At 40.1% G+C, this 22,849-nt stretch overlaps 1 protein-coding gene across 5 annotated transcripts in view; it reads left to right on the forward strand.

Annotated features, from left to right (window-relative positions):
• Nucleotides 1-22,849, forward strand: part of LOC125386647 — a 53,428-nt gene that overhangs the window by 15,114 nt on the left and 15,465 nt on the right. For 2 of the 5 annotated variants that reach the window (XR_007226993.1, XR_007226991.1), the window contains one exon: nucleotides 21,579-22,003. The exons of 1 other annotated variant lie outside the window; for it this stretch is intronic. The gene's annotated coding sequence lies outside the window, so the exon portion shown is untranslated. Of the gene's footprint in view, nucleotides 1-19,808; nucleotides 20,312-21,578; nucleotides 22,678-22,849 lie in introns of those variants that run through there. 2 more of the 5 variants (XR_007226992.1, XR_007226994.1) reach the window with 2 other exon arrangements.

The following is a 22,849-nucleotide window of genomic DNA, read 5'->3' on the forward strand; positions in this document are numbered from 1 at the left end:
GGGGATTTGTCAATTTTGGAGAGGTTGTCAATAGTAGTTCAACCGTCACCGTGCGAATTCCACCATTTGCCTCGGTATCTTATACATATTACCTGGTCCTCATTTGATTCGGTTTTCGTTGAATTTCTGTTCTCTGAATGCGTAAAGATTATGGAGATCCTCGTCCGGGTTTTGTACCACCATTGGCGGATGGGGGGTTGTAGCTGCTCGGTGGTGTTCATCTTTCGGGCGTTGCTAGAAAGAAGACGGCCGCTAGCAGTGCAAGTTAGATTGGTTTGATACAAACTCAGCGCAAGCATAAAGATAAGTACGCGTATTTATCGAGAATGACAGGTATCCAAATAATTTAGCAATTTTTTAACTTTTATTCCCGCAGTGATAAAGAGTATACTACCACTGTATTGGTCAAATAACACAATGTATTTATAATTTGAAAAACGTGGGCTAGCACGGTTTGAAAATTTGGGAAACCCTCGTGTAACATGTTATTCGCATAACATGCTTTCGCTCCATCGAAAATGGTTTTCGATAATTGGAGAAATTAAACAAGAAAGAAAGGAAATGCAGACCACTGAATTATGAAACAGTTGGCAGTCATTACAGTTTGTCCTTTCAGACATATGTACGGCACTGTATTGGTACTCCCGGAGCTTAAATTTTCGCCTAATCAGTTTTGAAAAGGGAACAGAAAGCACTAATTTCAGAGTACAGTTAATAATGTTGGCGTGAACTTCTCGGCAACATGTGAACGTATAGAACGCGACTGTTGGGGTCCAGGTAATAGCCTGTTAGTTGCTTAAAGCGGTCGGCAGAGATTTTGAATTTCATTCAGTGACGCTTGGACAGAATCTGCCGTAAAGCGAAATGAAGTTATTAATTCGCGATATTCGAAAGTGGAGAGAAACCGTTTTTTTTTCGATATCCGGCAAGAGGCGTGATGTGTAGCTGCAGAAAGTTGGAAATTTAAAAGGAGGTTACTTATGGGGTTGCACTCTTGGGGTACCAGGACTTAATCCGCTTGGAGTGGAAAGAGTTTCATGTTCGAGTTGCATGATGGAAAAGAGAATCCGTTACGTATATGGTGAAAATAGAAAACAGACTTGATGGAAATAGACAATAGATGATAAAGGATAGGGAAAGTAATTTATGATCGCGTAATTTGAATCTCCAACACTCCTCATCCTCGAGTGAGACAAGTGAATGCTACACGGTATATTGAATTGCGATTTATTTATGTACAATTGAGTATACGAACTTCAAGCTTTGAGGAAATATAACTTTTCTTAATTTTGTAAAGTGTACAAAATTCAATTGCCAAATATCTATCAGCTGAAAACGCTTTTTAGCGAATGAAACGGTGTTTTATTTGATCTTGATTTCTACTATTTTTGCACCTTGCGCAGCAACTGACAGCAACTCAGTTCTATTCTTTCTATTTGTTCTCTACTCAAGAGTTGCATTATTATATGCTGGTCCAATAGATTTTCCAACTTCAAATTATTCAGAAATGACTCTATATGCTAATAATAAATAAGGAAGTTCGTCAATTTTGTTCCATTTGAGGTCTCACGTGGATCTCTGTAAAGTTAGCGTTTCTCTACGAATTTTACGCTCGTGTGTCTTTATCTTTTTCTAAACTCTTCGGTATTCTTCTTCTTTACGGTCGCTTACCCAATGCAATAGCAGCGAAGGAACCGCACGACATCTTGTCGTCGCCCCCCCCCCGCACAGCCCCTGCAATGGTAGCTCGTCGCAGAAGAAGAATCCCAGATCGCTTGCTGCCGCCTCCGATTCTAGCGACATCCTCTTTCCCACTCCTGTTTTCACCTCCCCCTCGCCAGACGCAGAAACACGCTCGGGAGCCAGTCGAATTCGGCTACCCTCGGTCACTGCGCTGTATGGGCCCACCAACTTCTCCGAAATTCTTCGTAAGAAGAATATCAGATCCATTGAGGTTTCCCGAGGCATAGTACTACACCGCGAGAACTCCCTGTTCGTACTCCCCAAATATCGAGCCTGCTTCAGCTTCAAGGTAGAAATTGCTCGAATTTTCTTTTCTCTCGGCTCACATTACTTTATTTTGGATTTTTTTAATCGCGTTGCAATATGCTGCCTTCAACATCCGGGTCGTGTTGTTCAACATGTCCGCCAGATTTCATAGATGAGTCACATAAATAAATTCGAGTCGCTGCAATCGAAGATACTGTAGCGGTACATGAGTTAGAGGGCAATTCAAATCACGTTATTTTGCCTCATTTGACACTTGCCTTGACGCACGAAACGTAATGATAAATAATCTCCGGGCGAAACAATGTCGCCACCGCATGCAATCGCTGAATAAAGACGAATTCGAATTTTCCCACTCTCCACCGACCAGTGTGAATAAACGGACGCGATCGTGTGCGAGCAGTTATTGTCCGAGTTATTATCCGAGTTGTTATCCAAGTTATTGTCCAAGAGATTATCCGAGTATCTATCAGTATCTATCAATATCTACGAGTATATTTCTGTATCGACGAGCTATCTACCGAGTTATCGACGATTATCTTTTACTGAGTATTAATTAGCAATTCTACTTTGCGATTTATACTCTGTACGAGCGTCTCAGCGAATATAGTCTGTATATCTCTTTATCATTTTAAATATATTCGACGGTTACGTCAACGGGCAATAACATCTAGTAAATCTCACTCATGATCAACCATCCTCTACGCAGTCCTCTACAATATTCAGAACAATAGTCAACGCCCCAAGGTATGTCAGAAACGAGGATATACGCAAAGACCTAAAAATACCAACAGTCAAAGAAGAAATCGGCAGATACGCAAAAGAATACAAGGAAAGAATGGCAAGAAATCCAAACCAGTTGGCTGTTGAATCGAGCAAAACTCTCATAAAAAGAAGACTAAAGAGAAAACAACCCACTGATCTCACTAAAGAAATAAAATAGAGCAATTGAAAGATAGTATCCCGCTTGAGGTAACCATCCACATATTAATTAGCAATAAAGATAGAAGAATCTACCGAATGTCCAAATTGTAAAGTACGTATTTCCGAAGTGTACGTAGTGGGAGATTTACGTGACAATGCAGTGCAATGGAGTGTAGAAAAGTAGAGTTTAAACATCTTTAATATAGTTAATAATATAGTAATAGTTATTTTTTGTATCTATGAGATAAACTCTTATTTCCAGATAATGCAAATGACTTGAGATGACACAGCATAAACGTAACATCATAAAAAATAAAATAATATATAGAACACGACGAAACAAGAACAGGAAAAGAAAAGACTGGTTGTACGAGATCGCGCAATTGATTTTAGTAGATACATACGGTGATGTGAGCGGAGTGCTTAAGACTAGATAGAGTGACAAAAAAGAGCAGTTTATTGTCGAAATTGTTGGCTTTTACAACTAGATGATCCAAGCTGTTATATTAGCCATAAAGTTTCGGGTACGAAGAGAATGTGTGTTCTTATACGATGCACTGGAATTTAAAAACTCAATTTATTGAGAATGTCGGGTGCTAGGACAAAATTATTAAAACTTTTAGGACACTTATTATTATAGGACTTATTTCTTTTGGGATAATAGGGGTGATTGATGTGATATAACACTGCGATTAACAGGTTATAAATTTTATATTTCCATCAACTTAATACAATGAACTTACGCCGTTGCGTGTGATATAAATGTCGTAGACGATTCGTCGACGTATGAAGATCCGATGGATATACCTTCGTAGTGGAGCAAGGCCCTTACAATTGAATGTAATAGAGGAAGAATTTGACTTTCTTGATGTAGAAGAAGTAACAGTCGAGTAAACTGATGTTCCGCTCTCATGCAATTACAGAGGAAAGCTCCATGCGGGTATGTTTTTTGAAACAAGAAAGCGGATTCGTTGCTCACACTTTTCGTTAGTATGGCGAAGGCAACGATCTGCGATGCTCATTGGATCAAGTCAATATTAATGAGTGATTAGAGGGGAAGAAACCTCCTACCAACGTTGCTAGTGGGTGTCATTGTTTAAGGGAAAAACCGGATTTTCCGTTAGGTCACTACCCGCTTTTTCCGTAATTTCTAAGAGCGAATAGTAAACCTAAGGACTTTACTAATAACCAGCCATAAACCAAAAAACATTTCTAGGATTAGAAAATCCTTCAGGACAAACAGATTAACTGAAAAACATGTGTTGAAACAATGGAGTTAAAAGGTTAAAGTTTATGGTGGGTCTTTCGGCCTATTGAGGGGTCGGAGGGACGGTACGTAGACAGTTGGCTGCCGGACAATGAGGGATGAAGTGCAGATGTCTCACGCGGCATAACATCCTCCTCCCGTTGAGAGGGCACCGATCAAAATTCTGTGTGAAGGGTCAGGTGGATATCATCTTCACATCCTTCGCTCTTCGGAGCTGTTCGGACTCGCCTGGATCGGGTTAACGGGGTAGGGAGATCAGTCGTTTGACGCCGCGATTCAAGATACTCGCTGCCATCTGCACGGTAGATAATTACTTCGTCCACTCTCCAGCGATGTCTCGACTCTATGGAAAAGTGGTTTCATAAATGGGGCTTCAAAATTAACGAAAACAAATCCGCACGTGTAACCTTCACACTGCGAAAACAAACCTGTCCTCAGGTGACCATTAACAATATAACAATTCCTAACAAGGATTCAGTCAGATACCTGGGCATGACTCTGGACGGGAGATTAACATGGAAACAAGACATCTCAGATAAATCTCAGACAAGACATCTCAGATAAGACAAGAGAGATAAATCGAATTAACTCAAGGATAAACTTAAAAAATTCTACTGGCTCACTGGCCGACGCTCCAACCTAAGCACGCAGAACAAAATTACACTCTATAATACCATAATAAAACCTGTCTGGACCTACGGAATCCAACTATGGGAAACAGCAAGTAATTCCAACATTGAAATACTTCAACGCTTCCAATCGAAGACGCTAAGATCTCTAATAAATGTACCCTGGTATGTTACCAACGAAGCAATTCATCGCGACCTCAAGATACCCATAGTCAAAGAAGAAATAACAAAATATAGCAATAGATATAGCAAAAGAGTCAAGAAACATCGAACCCCCGTAATTACTAAATTGCTTAATATGTCGGACCAGATCCACAGGCTAAAAAGCACTATCCGTTAGACCTAAGCACAAGATTCAAATAGATATTTATAATAAGTAATATTTACTTACTTATAATAATTATTTATAAATTATACTTATCTATAATAAGTATTAACTTATTATAAATAATTAGCTATGTCACTGCGCCACGCCAGAGAAAATTACTCAAAATTCTCAATGCGAGAATTGATTGTAAAATAATGGTAAATATAAAAAAATCTGCACAGTAGCTGTCCGTATTATTCCATCTGCTCCGGGGTGGATCTTGATTACGCGGCGCAAGGGCCACTGCATTGATGGAACGTTGTCCTCCCTGAGAATGACGCGAATATTATGACTGCCCTTGTTTCCGAGAGTGAGGACAAGAAGATCATTAGAATCTGGTGATATTGGAGGTAAGTAGGCGGGAGTTCTTTCCGGATTGGGAGAGGATCTGCAGTTCTTTCAATTCCTTGTTAGCCCCGACGAAGTTGGTGCCGTTGTCTGATAGAATTGTCGTGCAATATTCTCACCGAGAGATGAATCGGCGGAGGGCGGCAAGGAATATGAGGTGTATGTAGGCGATAGAAGGTTTAGAAACACTAGAGCATATTTAACAATATAATTTATTAAGGTATATCCTAAGTGTACACTAGTCGTATCACACAACTTGCTGGTTTGATTCGTGATTACGAATATATCGGCGCAGGGGAAGTATCAACTTAGCTGTTACTGCTCGTGTCACTCGATAACAAAAGGTTGCCTCGCTTCCCTGTTCGCTATATTTATAACCGTCGGAGTTGACAAAAGGCGTCGGGATTTTAATTTCGAAGGTGTTCTCGAAAGATCCCAACGAACGCTGAACTCTCGACCTTGTTTACCAATTTTAACCTTTCGGGTAGTCGAATCGAAGGCATATGATCACGACAAAAATGACGGATTTTGATTGACCTTTGGTAACTGGCTAAGGTTGTTTGATCTATGATAAGCTAATCTATCGGTAAACACGGTTTTTGTATAGCGGGTTCACTGGACGGAAACCGTTATGAATTTTACCGTCGAGTGCCGCTACAGTACCCTCCTGCCAGTGGTAACGTTACTACTTCCTTTTATATTTTTATTTTGTTTACGTTAGCGCGGATACTCTTGCTAACCACTTAATTCAAATCCGCTTGAAAGCGGTCAGGAAAGCGAACTCTCCTGCTCGAAAGCGTGGTGTAATAGCTTCTTGCGTCTCCCTCGCTTTGTTACGCTTGCTCGCTGCTTTCCGGCCGTAAGATTTTCCCAGGTAAAAACGTGCCGTGGGTTTCTGCGCTCTTTTCAAGTTGTTTGATATCTTCCGAAACGATGAAGGCGGGTTTTAGGCGATCTACGGAGACTTTTACGCTTTTGTCCTTCATTCGTATGGTAAAAGTTTTCTCCCCACGCTGTATAACCTGATAGGAACCGTACAGTGGTTGTAGTGGACCTCCGATTGCATCGTGGCGTACGAAAACGTACGGTGAAGTTCCCAAATTGCGGAACATAAAAATTTTCTTTTCGCCGTGTCGCGAAGTTGGCAGAGGTCTAATATCGTTCATTCGTTCTCGCAGACGATTTGCGAATTCCGTGTTGGCCGGTTGTTTTGCTGGTACAAAAAACTCTGCCGGTAATCGTATATCAGAACCGTAAATCATTTCGGCTGCCGTTGCATTCAGGTCCTCCTTGATAGCGGTTCTAATGCCTAAAAGAACTATGGGTAGGCCAACCCAGTTGTTCGAATTGTGGCATTTGATTGCTGCCTTAAGCTGCCTGTGAATGCACTCTACCATCCCGTTGGACGCGTTGTGCTACGCTGTAGTACGCAAATGCTTAACGCCGAGCATCCGGCATAGTTCGTTGAAAAGGTTGGATTCGAATTGGCGTCCTTGATCGGTTGTTATTTTTGCTGGGACGCTAAAACGCGCTATCCATGTGGAGAAAAGGGCCGAGGCAAAGGTCGTTGCTTCCATATCTACAATGGGAATAGCTTCGGGCTAACGTGAAAAACGGTCGATACATGTTAGACAATATCGGTAACCTTGTGAATATTGCATAACGATAATGTCTAAATGTATATGCTCGAATCGTCCTGCGAGCTCTCCGAATGTTCCGGTCGGCGCTGATACGTGTCTAGTCACTTTACATTGCTGACACGGGATACATTACCGTGTCCATGTTTGGCAATCTTTATTTACCGCCGGCCAAACAAAACGCGATTTTATTAGTTTTTGGGTCGCGCGTATCCCTGGATGGGAAAGTCCGTGGAGCAAATTGAATACGTCGCGCCACAAGGATTCCGGCACGTACGGTCGTACTATGTCGTCTGATACGTCGCAGTATATTTCCGCATCGTAATCCGGAAAACGTATTTTCTTTACCTGCAACGCGGATGTATCGGATTTGATGATATCGCGTAGCTCCTTGTCGTTTTCTTGCGCGGCGGCGAGAGTTTGGTGATCGACGGACTTTCCTATCGCTTCGATGCGAGATAGGGCGTCGGCTACGTTGTTATTCAGCCCTTTTATTTACCTTATATCGGTCGTGAACTGACCGATATAATCTAGCTGTCGGAATTGTCGCGGCGAACATTTGTCGGGATTTTGACTGAACGCATAAGTGAGGGGTTTGTGATCTGTGAAAATAATAAAATTCCTCCCCTCTACGGCGTGTCTAAATCGCTTGACCGCGGTATACATAGCGAGCAATTCGCGATCATACGCGCTATATTTTCGCTGCGCGGAATTTAAGGGTTTAGTTAAGAAATCCAACGGTTGCCAAGTGTCATTCGCGCGTTGCTGCAACACCGCTCCTATTACAAAATCGGACGCGTCTACAGCGAGGCTGATGGGCGCGCCAGGTATAGGATGCGCTAACATCGTAGCGTTAGCTAGGGCGCGTTTTGATTCGCTAAAGCTCGTTTTGGCTTCCTCCGACTAGGTTATGGGCATGTTGCCCTTTTTTGCCCCTTGTAGCAAATCGTTGAGGGGTTGTAAAATTTTAGCTGTGCCCGGTATGAAACGTCGGTAAAAGTTAATCATACCGAGGTATCTGTGTAGTGCCTTGATGTTCGCGGGGAGCGATGCTTCATTTATGGCTTTAACTCGATCGGCGAGCGGTTTTATTCCCTGTGCGTTTACCGTGTGGCCTAGGAAGGCTAGTCGGTCGGGTGCAAGGCGGCGTGGTTTGCAATAGACGGGTGGGTCGTGTGTGGTTTCGATGTGATGCTCCACACTGTGCCGGATTTTCTCTCGCCCAAAGGTCGGTGGGCGCGTTAGATCCGGAAATTTCGCAACAATCGGTGATAGGCCGAATCTCCGATTATGATCTTGATCATAGGCTGTTTGCTGTTGGCGGCGTATCCCCTAACAGACAACTAAATCGTTGTGTCGAGAAGTCGCTTCTTCCTTGGATCCACAAGCAACCTGTAATGACTTAAGAAGTCTAGGCCGATGATGGGAGTTTACACATCGGCGACTGTGAAGTGCCATTTGAAGGCACGTCTAAGGGACAGGTTCAGCTCCATCGCTAAGGTACCATAAATTGCGATGCGCGTCCCGTGAATAGTTCATACGCTGTTTTTTTACGTCCCTTGATAGCTTGCTGCGGGGATATACGCTAATGTCAGCGCCGGTGTCTACTAAGAACGAAGTTTTCGTCCTCTGGTCCGTGACAAAGATGCGGCGAGATCCCAAGCCATCGTCGTCCGCCGCTTTCACGGACGGCTGGGGTCGTTTCCCGACTTCCACTTGCATGGAATGGTACATTTCGTAGCGCAATCACCGAACCTTGCGTGATAGAAACATATCCGGTCCTGGCGCGGCTTGTCTCGCGAACGCGAACGGCGGCGGGATCGAGTGAGTGAATTCGAGCGTCGTCGTGGTCGATGATATCCGCCGATTTCCATAGCTTTAATTTGTTCCCGCAGTCTGCTAACCTCGGCGGCCAGTGCGTCGTTTTTACATGCATGTGGTGCCGGTGGCTCAGCGACGGTGGTTACCCTGTGAGCGCGCTGTCCGTTACGATTGTACGCCTTTTCAATTTTATCCGCTGTCCGTGCGGGTTTCTCGATGTCCGTATCGTCCACGGCAGCCAGGACTTCCCTGATACGGTTGTCGGATCTATGCATACTACCTCTTCGATTGCTTGTTTCCACCATTAATGCAAGAGAATAAACTGAAGATGCTTACAGTGATCTCAACTTAAGAAAAGAGACACTTCTTTTGACGTATATGCGGAACGGGAACATGTATCATAAATTTATATTTCAAAATGTGGTAAGAAGAGAATAAAACAAAGTGCAATTTTCAGAAGAACATGTTAATTTTATCAGCGAATAGAATTGTTAGTAATACTGAAAATTACTTTTATTTTTACTGAAATTACTGAAATTGATACTAAGATCAGTGAAATTATTATTTTTCGAAAAATATTCAAGCCTTGAACTTTTTTCCTGGGAAAATCCTCATGGATAGTGTCGGGATAGTGTCGGACTTACCGACTAAAACCCCACGATTAGGGCCTACTTGACGCCTAACAGGAGTGCACCGCGACCTCTTTCGAAATTCAGGCCTTGAAGTGCTTCGCATATTCATCGGATCCGAGTGTTGGATACATAAAATATGTCAAAAATGGTTCCGCAGAAGGAAGTCAATTTCAAACAGTAAGTTAACTTGAGAGAATTAAATTATAAAGTTCTGGGAGAATAACATAATTTTGCATAAAAATAATACAAAAATGAGTACGTCGAAACATTTTACAACAGAAATAAAGCATGAAATGTTATAAAAAGTGAATCGTTTATTCGTTTTACAACATATTTTACATAACATGCTCTATCAGTTTGTTACCTTGAATTTGTCTTTTATTTAAAATTCCTTACATAATTTTCATGATATATTCATGAAGTAATGTTAAATATATAGTAGGATGCTATAGGCCTACTGCAAGAAGTACATCTAAAAACAGCAACACTAGTAGAGAAAGAGTGTTCAAGCCTAGATCCAAATATGATACAGTAGCTGAACAACTAAAATTAATATGCCTTAAGAAGTAAAATGTATCTTCATAATCTATGTTCTACTAGCGATTTTCCACATATTCAACGAGATATGCAATACAGAGGACGTATAAATTTGTTGTTTTATTTATGTTGAGTCACAAATCAGAATATTGAGTATGTTATTTTCCCGCGGATTGTAAAATCATAAATTGTAAAAGTGCCATGGCTCATTTTATAATCGTAACATCTGTTTGTCAATGTATATTGCGACCTGGGGATTTCGGTAGTGAATATGCAACGATCGAATGCCTCCGCGAGAAGAGCTCGGAAATTATATTTATTCTTATCGTGGGTTCGATAATAAAATATCCTTCTTGCTTTTGCAATTTCATCTACATTGTAATTTTTTGTAACAGTTTTGACAACTGATACGGTCAAAGATGTTTCGATAAGCGGGTTGAAGTAATTGGACGTAACAGTAATTGAATAATTCTCCATACATCTCCGGGTGATAGGTATGAAGTTCTGCATCCCATTCTGTATATAATAGGAAAAATTTTCATTATTAACGTGTTCCTTTGTTTGTTGCCTTTGGGTCGCCCGTTTGTCGGCTCGTCACTATATATTGCGACTGGGCGTTAATTTTAATTTATTTATATGTACTCATCGTGACATTCCCTTCACTTCGATTTTAATGTTACGGTACTTGAAAATATTGGGAACTTTATAAGATCCTGTATATTTGTTTGACATTTCTTTCTACTGAATTCTTTCGTTAAATGTAACAAATCTACCATTATGAAATTTCTTTATTGATCCGTCTGTCGTAATATTCCTTAGATTTTATTTTCGACTTTATCAGTGAGGTGGTAGGACGTGTAGGGTGCCAAAGAAATACTCCGCGGATTGATTTAACAATGAGTTTATTAATTATGCGAAGAAGACCTGACAGTTTTACTAGCGCGCGTTGCCTTTTTTTTTTAAGTTATAACTTGAGGTGATAAGGTATCAATTAATTTTCACAAACACCGGAGTATACCTAACTACGTAGTTTATTATTATTTATTAGTAGTTTAACTACGTAGTGTACAATGCGTACACTAGTCGTACAATACACTTGCTGTCTCGTTTCGCGGTCGCTAATAGATCGGCGCAAAAAAGTATCGGTTAATTGTTGCTGCTCGTGTCTCTCGGTAACTAAGAATCCGTCGCTACCCTGTTCGCTATATTTATATCCGCCGGAGTTGACGAAAGGCGTTGGGATTTGAATTTCGAAGATGTTCTCGAAACATCCCAACGGGCGCCGAGCACTCGACCTTGTTTACAATTGTTGGCTTTTTTTGGGTAGCTGACTCGAGGCCTATGATCACGGCAAAAACGACGGATTTGGACTAACGATCGGAACCGCCTAAAGTCGATGGATCTATAATTAGCTCGTGTTTGAGTAAACACGGTTTCTTGTGTAGCAGATTTACTGGGCAAAAACCATAATGACTTTTGTCGACAAGTACCGCTACAGATTTGAGGATCCCTGTGCGTCTCGCTGTTTAGGCTGACCTACTTTTGTTCAGTTAAGGAGGTTTGCTCGAACACAGAGACATTTCGGCTAAGTTTTAATTGACAATAACTAAAAAACAAAGCTGAAACGCAATCTTTTTATTCTTGATTTGCATCTTATTTCAGCTTGAAGAATCGTCTCTTAAATTTTTTTACAGCTGTAGAGTATCGCCCTGTAAATGTGTATATATATATACACACACAACCCTGAGAAACAAGTAGCGTGGAAGAAATCTGAACACATTTACCATTTATACAAGACTAAAAAGAAAACACCCCACTGACCTCGCTAAAGAAACAAAATAGTCAAACTCGAAGATGGTATCCCGCTGGGGGTAGCCATCCACATATTATTTAGCAATTAAGTTAGAAAAATTTACCAAATGTCCAGCCGGACAAATGGTAAAATACAAATTAAATAATAATAATAATAATAAAACTTTCCATTGGGGAGCTGAAGGTACTTGTTTAGTTTAGAAATTTAGCTGTGTCTGGCAATAAAAACGAACTGATCGCACGCTCGATGGCCGCTGACCATTGATATTGAGCCGATCGGAGGATGCTCGATCTTCGATTCCATCAGCGATTAGCACGAGCTGTAATTGGAAAATAATATCATTTAGGATTCAATAAAATCGTCGAAAGTATTAGTAGAGTACATTGGTTGACAGAAAGTAAGACAGAAATATTTTGGCAATTGTTTGAAATGCTCAAAGTTTTCGCCGACTAGTGGTAAAATCGAAGGATATTTGCGTAGTTGAGAAAAGGTAACGTACCTTTTCAAACGGTTATGCCCATGCCAGTCGACAAAAACACAAAAGGTTGGTGTTTACCAATATGAGTTTTCATGACGAAATATTTTAGAACTTAAAGTAGACCCAGACAAGTAATTAGCAATCGAGGCTTTTGTTTTCTCGACTGGGCCATTCAAAGAATTCCTAACTAATAATGCGGTCGAACATGTTACATTCGGTACTCCACAGGCAAACGGAACACCGATGCTGGCAAAATTGTCGGAAACACCCGGGAAATGGCAGTCTTGAGTCTAGAGTCCAGTCGAATTCGCCTAGAACAATACAGTTTGCAGGTCAACGGGAGAAAGTCTTTCGCAATTGTTGTTTGAAATAAATCAGCTTGGCTTCATTAAGCGACAGGAATAAGTGACAAGCCTGAGCAAGAAAATGAACGCGTCTACGACAGAAAACATAAAAATGCGACAGGGTATCAAAATCGACGATACGTGATGATCGGATACGTGATTCGGACGTCGCACCGGGAGTAGATAAGGAATTGGTACCGAAATTTGAAAGCCCCTACGTTATTAAAAAGATTTTAGAGAAAAATAGATATGTTGTTACAGATATAGGTGGGTTTTAATTAACACGTATGCCCTTTACAGGAATAGTAAGAGTCGATCAGATGAAATTTTGCATTTCAGAGGATAATTAACAATTAATAATTCGATTATTTATAAAGCACACCTTCTGTCATTTTACTTTTGTATTTGCGTGATTACCTCGAAAATGAAGGTAAATTCGCCGGCGATATTTTCGATATGTGTGTATACCCATGCGATATACATAGGTTAAGAATATATTTTTGTAATATTTATCGGAAATCCGTGTCTACGTATGCATCGCATTATTTTAGATTTATTGTTACATCAGCTTTGGTTTGATTTTGCCGTCGGAATATCTTGCATTTTATTTGACTACATCGTACTGACAAGCTCTGTTTGGATTCGTTCTGTAGTTCGTATTTCTTCGTTTATGCTAATGAGAAGTCGTAAATTCGTGACTATTATCAAGGTCGTCATTATTGTCAGGAATGGCTGTAGACGGTTATTTTACGACTTTCTCAATTGGCCTCTTTGGAAACTTAGAGACGGTTCAGACCATCACGAGCTCTGAAACAGTTAAGCATCCCTAAATATGCCCTGACCGTTTTTCCATCGTATTGTGTGCTAAACGCTTCAGTTGAAATCCAGGCATCTTTGTAAAGTTTTAACCCTTCTCCTTACACTTTGTACTCATCTTAACAATAAAGGTTATCTTTATATGTGTATTTAGGATATGTCTATATATTGTAGTATCTTTAATTTTGCGCCACCTTCGAAAAGGTTGCGGTATATATAATATGCTGTTTAGTAAGTGAATGAGTAATCCTAACTATTGTTATACGTGCGTAGAAATAAAATATAAATATGGTTGAAATTATTTAATCCTTGTAACATTCCTTATTTGTATAAATACAAAGAAAATTATTTGTCACTTTGCAATGCATTTCGAAATTGATAATATTTCTTTGGAAAAGATTTTTCATCTTATTATACATTCTTTAGTGTAGCGACCAATAATACAGGGTGAACGTAAAACGGTTTTCATTGTTATTGATAAGACGGTAATTTCTTTCTATCTATTTATTACTCTTGTTTCGTTTCTTTATACTTATTAATGAATAAACAATTGTGTGGGCTATCCAGTGCTGTATGCGAATAAGGAGTAAACCAGCTATACTGCGCCAGCAGTATTATACTTTGAACAGTGACAGAGAAGGATATTTCTATAACTTAATAGTGCGTCAGACATCACGTCGCGGCGAACAGATTTCCGTCGAAAATGAATAATTCGCAGAAGATCGTATCCTGTGACGATTTATGCCGACTAAAGAATATACAATGACCAATTAGATTTATATGTCGGGTTATCGTTAGAAATTTTAGGCGTGATATAATTAATAAGTATAGCAAAAGCTATTGACAATGTTTCTGGGCTCAATAACGAATCCACGGTCAACGGGTAAACTCTTTGTACAATGGAATACATTTTGTAGCACGCAGACACGTTAACTCAGACGCTGGGTTACTTTCAGACTGACAGCCAAGACGATGACAGTAAACTCTCCAAGGTGATTGCAAAATAAAAGACAGATACAGTCACATATGTCAAATACATATCGATCGGGAATATCAACAAATTCCCAAGCGCCGTAACTAGGCAGTCCCGCGTAAACCAGCATTGCTCCTGATCGAGACTTGATTGCTTATACAGCGTGTCCCTCAACATCGGTACCTCCTCTGTAAGACATTTCGTTCATCCCGTGACCGTGGCTACGTTCGGCGACCAGTTACGTCATCTCGAGCCCAAGTATTGGGGATCTTCCTAAAGAAAGGCCCGATGTCCCTACATCTCCGACATATATAAAGATTGACGTTACTGTCGTTGAAATATTTGGGATAATTTTGTATCTGTCTGTTTCCCCTTGCCTATTGAGAAAGGCACTGCTATAACCGCGTGACAGGACAAAAGTTTGAACAGGAGGAACGAAAGTGACGTCATAAAAGATAGTTGATTGTTGATGAGATCTCAATGGTATCTTACGAGAATTTGCGAATAATTCATTTAAGACTGCAAGAATTCAAGATATATAAAAAAATATTTGGTGACAGAAATGTATTTCTCTTCGATGACATCTCTTTCATGCAATTATTCCCAGCAAAAGAACATTGTTGTATTGTATAAAAACAGTGGTGTGCTGTAAAGATTAATTTATAGTACCAAGTTTCATTCTGCGAACTCATCATTAATATGAGGTAAAAGGATGATACAGAGTTTATCGACCTATTAGATAATTTACAGTTTGGCGAAATAACAACTTCTGAGTTTGAAATACTATGAGTGCGAAGGAGTGATATATAGCAGTAAGAATATTCCAGATAGTAAGATTCGTAGACGAATATAACACAAAAATGATTGATGAATTAGCGAAATTACGTCGTGTGTACGTTATTCATTGAGTAGGCGAGAGTCGGGAAGCAGCTACATGCGAGAAAAAAACTTCCGAAAATATTATTCATGCAGATGTAAATAATCATGGATAACTGTTGCATGCAATAACATTAGCCGAGGGATCACGAGTTATGTTGCGACGAAACATACCAATTTCCGTTGGTTCGATAAACGACGCAATGGGAATGGCAAAGAAATTTATTTGTCAGTACTTCGAAGAGGTCAGCTGAAAGTGAGAGAATTGGAAGCAGATTCAAATATGCTGACGGCTACATTCCCATATCTCCAGTAATAGCAATGTTTCAACTGACGAAACGTTTCGGAGATGTTGAATAAAGAATGTCATCGCTTGTGCTAAGCTGGACAGTAGCGGTACACAGATTACAAATGGCTATTATAGATAGGACCGTAATTGATCTTGGCAAAGAGAATTTTGCAAAAGTGCAAATCTATGCCGCTTCTAGTCGTGTGGAAAGTTTAGGCAGCTTGGACATATCTGAATCTGAATAGCATCGAATGAAATTTTTATCAAACCATGTGACGAAAGAGCACTTGCAGCGACCAGTTTCCATGGAGAAACGCTCAGACACAAAGAAATGAAATTGGCGAATAATAACATATCATTCGCAATAACAATAGTTAAGAATGGAAAAGTAGGAAATTTGCAAGCTATCTCTACAAGACATATAAGATTACGTCACAATAGCTTAATTCAATCCAAAGTAATCAATAAACCTTTAGAATTCTATCTTGCTTTTGGCATCAAATGTGAACAAATGGTTATTTATAACAGTGTCCTCTGCGGGAACCAATGCGGCTTCGCAAATCGTGCCCAAAGACGAGCAGGTTATTATCCGCTAACTGTGAGAGGGCGATTGCGAAAACCGGTAGGCGTTTTCAGCTACTGAAGATACCGTAACCCGTTGCGATTCTTTCAACCGCAGCAGGGTCGAAGGTTACAACAGCGAATAGTTGTTTGTAGATATTTGCTATTATTAATTATTATATCAGGAAATCAGAATTTATATTTCAAACGAATATATATTTCAAATCGAATTTATATTTTCAAAATAACACCCTTGTAAGTTGGTAATAAGTTGAACGCCCTTCGCCGACAAGAGGTCGGATTGATAGCTCGTCTACGCACTACCTCAAATTCTCTTGCAGCCGCCTCATTCTCGCTTTTGGTTCGTTTCTTAGAACTCGCGACAGAATTTGTTTGTACAACTCTACAATTCGCGCGATGCTCGGTGCATCCTACAAAAACTTCATCGCAACCGTCCGTCTCGTTTCCACCCGACGCTATTGCGGTTATGTTTGTCGCAACCGATTTATCTAACGAAATTTTGTTCATTACGACGGTGTCCTTGAGACAAGCACTCGTGGGAACTACAACTGCCTGCTTGTGTTGCACGTTCTCGACACGAGATAGATCTACCTCACGCGCTCCCGTCTCTATGTATACTTTAAGGACCTCTGGAAACCCATCGGAATTCTCGTTTTTTATTCTACTAATGGAGATATCTCCCCTCTTCATGTTTATCTCGACGGTATCCAGGAAGTCTGTACCTATCAACAACGAGTGTTGCATCGCAGTGTTCGGAACTACGTGTATCGTTATATGATACAATTCACCGTCTATAATAATATCCGTCGGAAATTTCCCGAGCGTAAAATTTCTTTTAGACCCGATACTGTGAAATTCAATAATGTCTCGACTTAATTTGGGCGCTCCGATTCTTACATACTGATTATACCGCATCAAGGTTAACTCGCTACCGGTGTCTACCAGCGCGCTCAGTTCGAAATTTCCGATCTTCACGTCTTTACCACGCTTCGTCGGTAACAATCGAAACACACTACCAACCTCTTTAATGGACTCGCTCAGATTGTCGCACCTCGATGCAATGTATCCGTATTATCTACACTTGAAACATTTAGGTCCCCTCGACTTGTTCGGACACTCTGCACACACGTGTTCTTCATCACCGCAATTATAACACCTTTTACACTTCGCTACATCTTCCGACTGCTTGTATCTTCCATTGTCCTTAGCTCTCACCGGTCTCATAGTTGACTCTGCTATACGGGATTTTTGTTCCTCATAGATGATAAGATTTTCTTTTAGCTCTTTTATTGATTTAGCCCCGTACAATATTGTTTTATTGACTTCTTTGTCTCTTATTCCATCTATGATGTACCTTATCTTTGCTGCTTCTTCCATATTCATTTGACTGGCTATACCAAGCATTCGGTACATGTACGCTGTACATCCTTCGTCGTCTCTTTCTCTTTTTTTTTTTTCTTGTTTCCTGCAGTTTGCGGTGTATTTGCCAAGTGCTGAATTTTTTCGAAAACTCTCTTATCAGACCTTCTTTTAACTCGCGCCAAGTTCTAGCATGGCACTCATAATTCACAAATATGTTTGCCGATCCGTTCATCAACTTTTTTGCATAAATTACCTTTTGTTCTTTTCCACCTACATATGCTTGCTGTTTCTTCGAACGCCTCGAACCATTGATTAATATTTTCGTTGTTTTCGCCTGTAAAAACTTCTAAGGCGTCTTGGACATCCTGAAAACTTACTGTTGTATACCTACGTGCTTTCCAACGGAATTTGTCAGGTTTTTGATATACACCTCGCGTGTTCCTTTTGCTTTCTCTTTCGTCTTCTTCGTCGTCTTCAGTTTCGCTTTCGTCGCCGCTCTCTTCTTCCGACGACGTATTCTCTTCTTCCATCGCCGCTTGTAGTCTCACATGTAGTTCAGCTTTTCTTCCTCTCGTCTCTAGCCCCATACTAGCAAGACGTTCTCTTAATTCTTTTGTCCTAAGCTTCTCGAGATCTTCGTCTTCGTCTCGATCACGCTTAGTTTTTGGTATTGCCCCTGAACCTTGCTTCTCCGTGGTCTTTTTACCGTTTGCTGGCTCTTTAGTACTTGGTTGTCCAGTACTATATGCTCGACTTAGCCTGGCAACCAACACTGTCCTTGCACCAGATATTGGTAGATTTAACTGTGCAAGCTTGTTTCTTAATTCTTCCAGCGTTGGATTTTCCTCACTTGAAAACTGTTCTTCTTCACAATTTGCCATTTTCAACTCTTTTCTTTTCAGCACGAGTAGTTCCGTAAAACGTGTCGTTCTCGGTCTGATTTCAATCCCGGACGAGCCCCCAAAATGTAGTATCGGAAAGGATAGGATTAGGATAATTTAGATTTGTAAAATTCTCCTAATGCTATTTATTTAAGATAAATAAAAATAACAGAGGTTTATTTTACAGAGAACGATAAATGTTCAACTTGAACTAAACGCAAAAATCTTATTCTACTCAAATCACTCTCGCAACTCTATAACTCTAACAACCCAATCTCACAACAACGCTAGCAACTCAGGCAACTCCGCTGACTCTTTCAACTCTACAAATCTACTCCTCCGCTTCTCGACTAACTCTGACCTCTCGATAAAACGATCTCACTTCTCGATCAACGTTATTTTGTCCTTTTCCTAATCCGGTCCTGTTTTCGTGCCGCAAGGACTAGGTGACTTTAGTCAATAGGTTTTTCTCTTATGTAAACCAACAGCCGAAGGTCAGACGACAATGTTTTGGTTTGTTTCTAACCAGGTTTTTTCCTCGCGATACTACAATACACATGTATATATATATATATATCCATATACAGGGTGGTTGGTAACTGGTGGTAAAAGCGGAAAGGGAGTGATTCTACGCGAAGAAAGAAGTCGAAAATATAGAATAAAAATTTTTCGTTTGAGGCTTTGTTTTCGAGAAAATCGACTTTGAAAGTGTTCATAGAAATTTAATTAGAAGAGCAGAAGTATGTGTTCGGCAGAATGGGCAACATTTTCAGCAATTTTTGTAGTAATAAACTTTATGATTACTTCATATTATTTCATTATGTATTCCTAATTTTCCGTTACGGCAGAAACAAACTTAAACTGCAATAATATCCATCGAGACAACGATCTACAGGGAGATCCGTTATAACGAGACGTGATAAAGTGCACGCGTACCGAGCGAACATTCAAAGTCGATTTTCTCGAAAACAAAGCCTCAAACGAAAAATTGTTATTCTATATTTTCGACTTCTTTTTTCGCGTAGAATCACCCCCTTTCCGCTTGTACCACCATCCTGCAGTTGCCAACCACCCTGTATATAATATATTGTCTATCGCATTACGAGAGTATGTGGTTATTGATAGTGGCTCTTAATATTTATTGCGTAACTGCAGAATCTGATGGACCGTAATTGCTCCGGAACATAATTGTGACTAACTTCTTAATGACTGACTGTTCTTGTAGGCGACAACTCCTATTTATAATAAAACTACCATGGGATAATTGCCTCGTGACGGTTTATTCCCACGAGAACGCGTAGTTTCGGCACGTAGTTATCTCTGCGGACGCTACAGTCTTCGCTTCTGCTGATTTCCTTCCCAAGTGTGTTACGGTTTCATCCACCTGCTGATACGATCTCCCAACGAGCGTTGCAGTTTTACGTTTTGCTGATAATGAGTCGAACTCTTCTCGGCACGTGGTTATCTCTGCTCGCGGTGATACTCGACCCTTTGGCGCGTCGCAGCTGCTTCCCTCTGCTGACTTTACCTGAGAACATCATCGTCCCTCAGCACTGCACTGTGTACTATGGTGGGGAGAGCGCGCGCAAGGCAGAGAGCATCAGCGGACGTCTCAATGTTACGCCAACTCTGAACCGCGCAACACCTATCCCTACGTAGTCTTCGATATAACGAAGTATCTCTGCGAAATTTCTTGAAGTGTTTAACGATTCGTAACGAGTATTTTACGTGAGTTTCTTTATTATTTTATTGAAAGCGACGTAATGTGGATTTTACTGATCGCGGTGTGCGCGTTTCGTGAATTCCGGTTATTTTTCTTATCGCTTTATTAATCCTATCTTATCCATGGTGGCATATTGTGAAATTTATTGATCGCAGCGCGCATTGTAATGTAAAGTGCAATCTTATGGGGATATACGTTGAAACCTGTTGCTTTTCCGCTCCAATAAGGGATATCCTGTCAACTAAGCACTCTTTTTACTCTGTTTTGATGCCGAATGCATCGCATGGAAGTTTTGCACGAAGTGCGCGCATATCTGTAAAATGCAATTTCTTGGAGAATTTCGTTGAAATCTTCTTGTCGCGTCTCGCGCTCAACACGACCCGTAACTTGAGACAGAGTAAGAATATGTCATAACTCGCGAATGATGCGAGACACTACTCTGGGGATAATAGAATTAGGTAAAGAACGTTTAGGGGAATAAAGACGCAAAACGTTCAGATATTTTCACTTTTTACAATATTAATCTACAACCAAAATTCAAATAATATGATGGGGGAAATTCGCGAACTGCCAGCGTCCGAACACCGTATAATAATAACAAACGGGAATTATAAAAACCTGTCAATTACAACACGCTCAGATACTTTTACTATGTATTAATTTGCCAATCAAAATTAAAAAGATACTATCAGGAAAACTCGCGAACCGGCAACGCGTGGGCACCGAATATAATAATGAACGGAAACTGCAAACGCCTGTCAGTTACAATGTAACGTATTAATCTATAACTGAAGTTGAAACAATAAGTAACGATCGTGTGAAAAAACTGATCGCAGCTTACGGAACTTGCACATGTTACATGGAATAGGGAGATGGGAAAGCAACAAGTACGTGAAACTAGTTGAAACTCGTGAAATACGCGTGCCATAAGCAGTTAATTACGTAACATGCCACTTTGGATAAATAGGAGTAATAGAACAACGAGCCTGTGAAAGACCAATGAGAAGTCGCGAAATGTGCGCGCCGAGATCAATCAACTATAAAACATGCCACTTTGAGTTAGGGAGAAACGATAAGACAACGAATATGAAAACCCCAATTGAAACTCAGGAAGTGTGCGCGCTGCAATCAGTAAATTCCACAATATGTCACCATAAATAAATTGAAAGTAGTTCATAATCGCAATAGACAATGACGGATCGACAAACGGGCAAACTAAGGACAACGAATACACGAACGTGCAAATAATACGAAATTTTTCTATCTTTACAGAATGTGCATCAACCTTTGCAACGGGGAAGAAGTACAAGCAAATTATGGTCTTTTGAATATGATAATTCCAAGACAACTGACACGCCATGTTGACCTACCTAGATATTATTGTTTGATACGAGTCGCACCTGCCTACCGCACCAACGACTATTCACTTTGTGGATTTTGTTACAGAAATTTACTTATGATGGAAGCGGACGTACGGATGTACGAAGAAGCAAATTATCATAGCATTTGCGGAGTCTCAGGCCGCGCACGTGTCCTTCGTTGCGGCTCATGCGAAAAACGAATAGGACTCAGGTAGCTTCCAACTCGCAGTTAACAACGAAGCAAGTAACGGAAAAATCTAATATCAGTACGAGTGTTTCAAGTGTTCTTCGAGTTCTACTATTCTGCAAAAATATCAAGTGGCTAAAATTGAAAAAGAAACCTTTGTTAACAACGAAACATAAAGTAGAACGTTTACGCTTTGCAAAAGAATGAATGCATTGGAAAAAGAAATGGAGAAGGGTACTATTTTCAAACGAAAAATATTTAACTTGGATGGTCCTGATGGGTTCCAATATTATTTTCATGACACAAGAAAAGAGACAATGCCAGCAATTCGACGACATATGGGAAAAAGGAGCGTGATGGTTTAAACCGGCATCGGTTATTTCGGCAAAACAAGTATCAAGTTCATCGATGGGAAAATGAATAGTGTTCGATACATAAATTTAATCGAAGAACAAATAAATAATCACGCAGAACGCATTTCTGGAGCTGATTACATCTTTCAGCAAGAGAATGTATCTGTACACACATCAAGATTGGTCCAATCATACTTTAATGAAAATAATATATCTAATTTGCCGTGGACCGCACGCTCCTCGGACCTGAATATTATTGAAAATTGCTGGGCAGAACTTGTTCACGGCGTATATGCGAATGGAAAGCAGTATCAACACGTACAAGAATTAAAAAATGCAATTGTACGCAAATGGGATACGTTAAGTCAAAATTATATCCAGAATCTATATAAATCGATAGCAAATCGTACAATAGAATAGAAAATAAAGGAGGATGTACCCGTTATTAAATAAGTGTATATGTTTGATAAGTAATTATTGTTAGTTACAATTTATGTTGATTATTATTTTCTTATTGTAAATGTGCTATCATTTTGTTCTTAAAATAAAACAATTTTTTTGTTGCACATTAAACTTCATAATATTTTTAACTATTCTCAACGAACCGCATATTCTGAGCTCATAATGTTTCGATATTATGTG

This window comes from Bombus terrestris, chromosome 17 (assembly GCF_910591885.1).
Source record: "Bombus terrestris chromosome 17, iyBomTerr1.2, whole genome shotgun sequence".
NCBI classification, from domain to species: domain Eukaryota; kingdom Metazoa; phylum Arthropoda; class Insecta; order Hymenoptera; family Apidae; genus Bombus; species Bombus terrestris.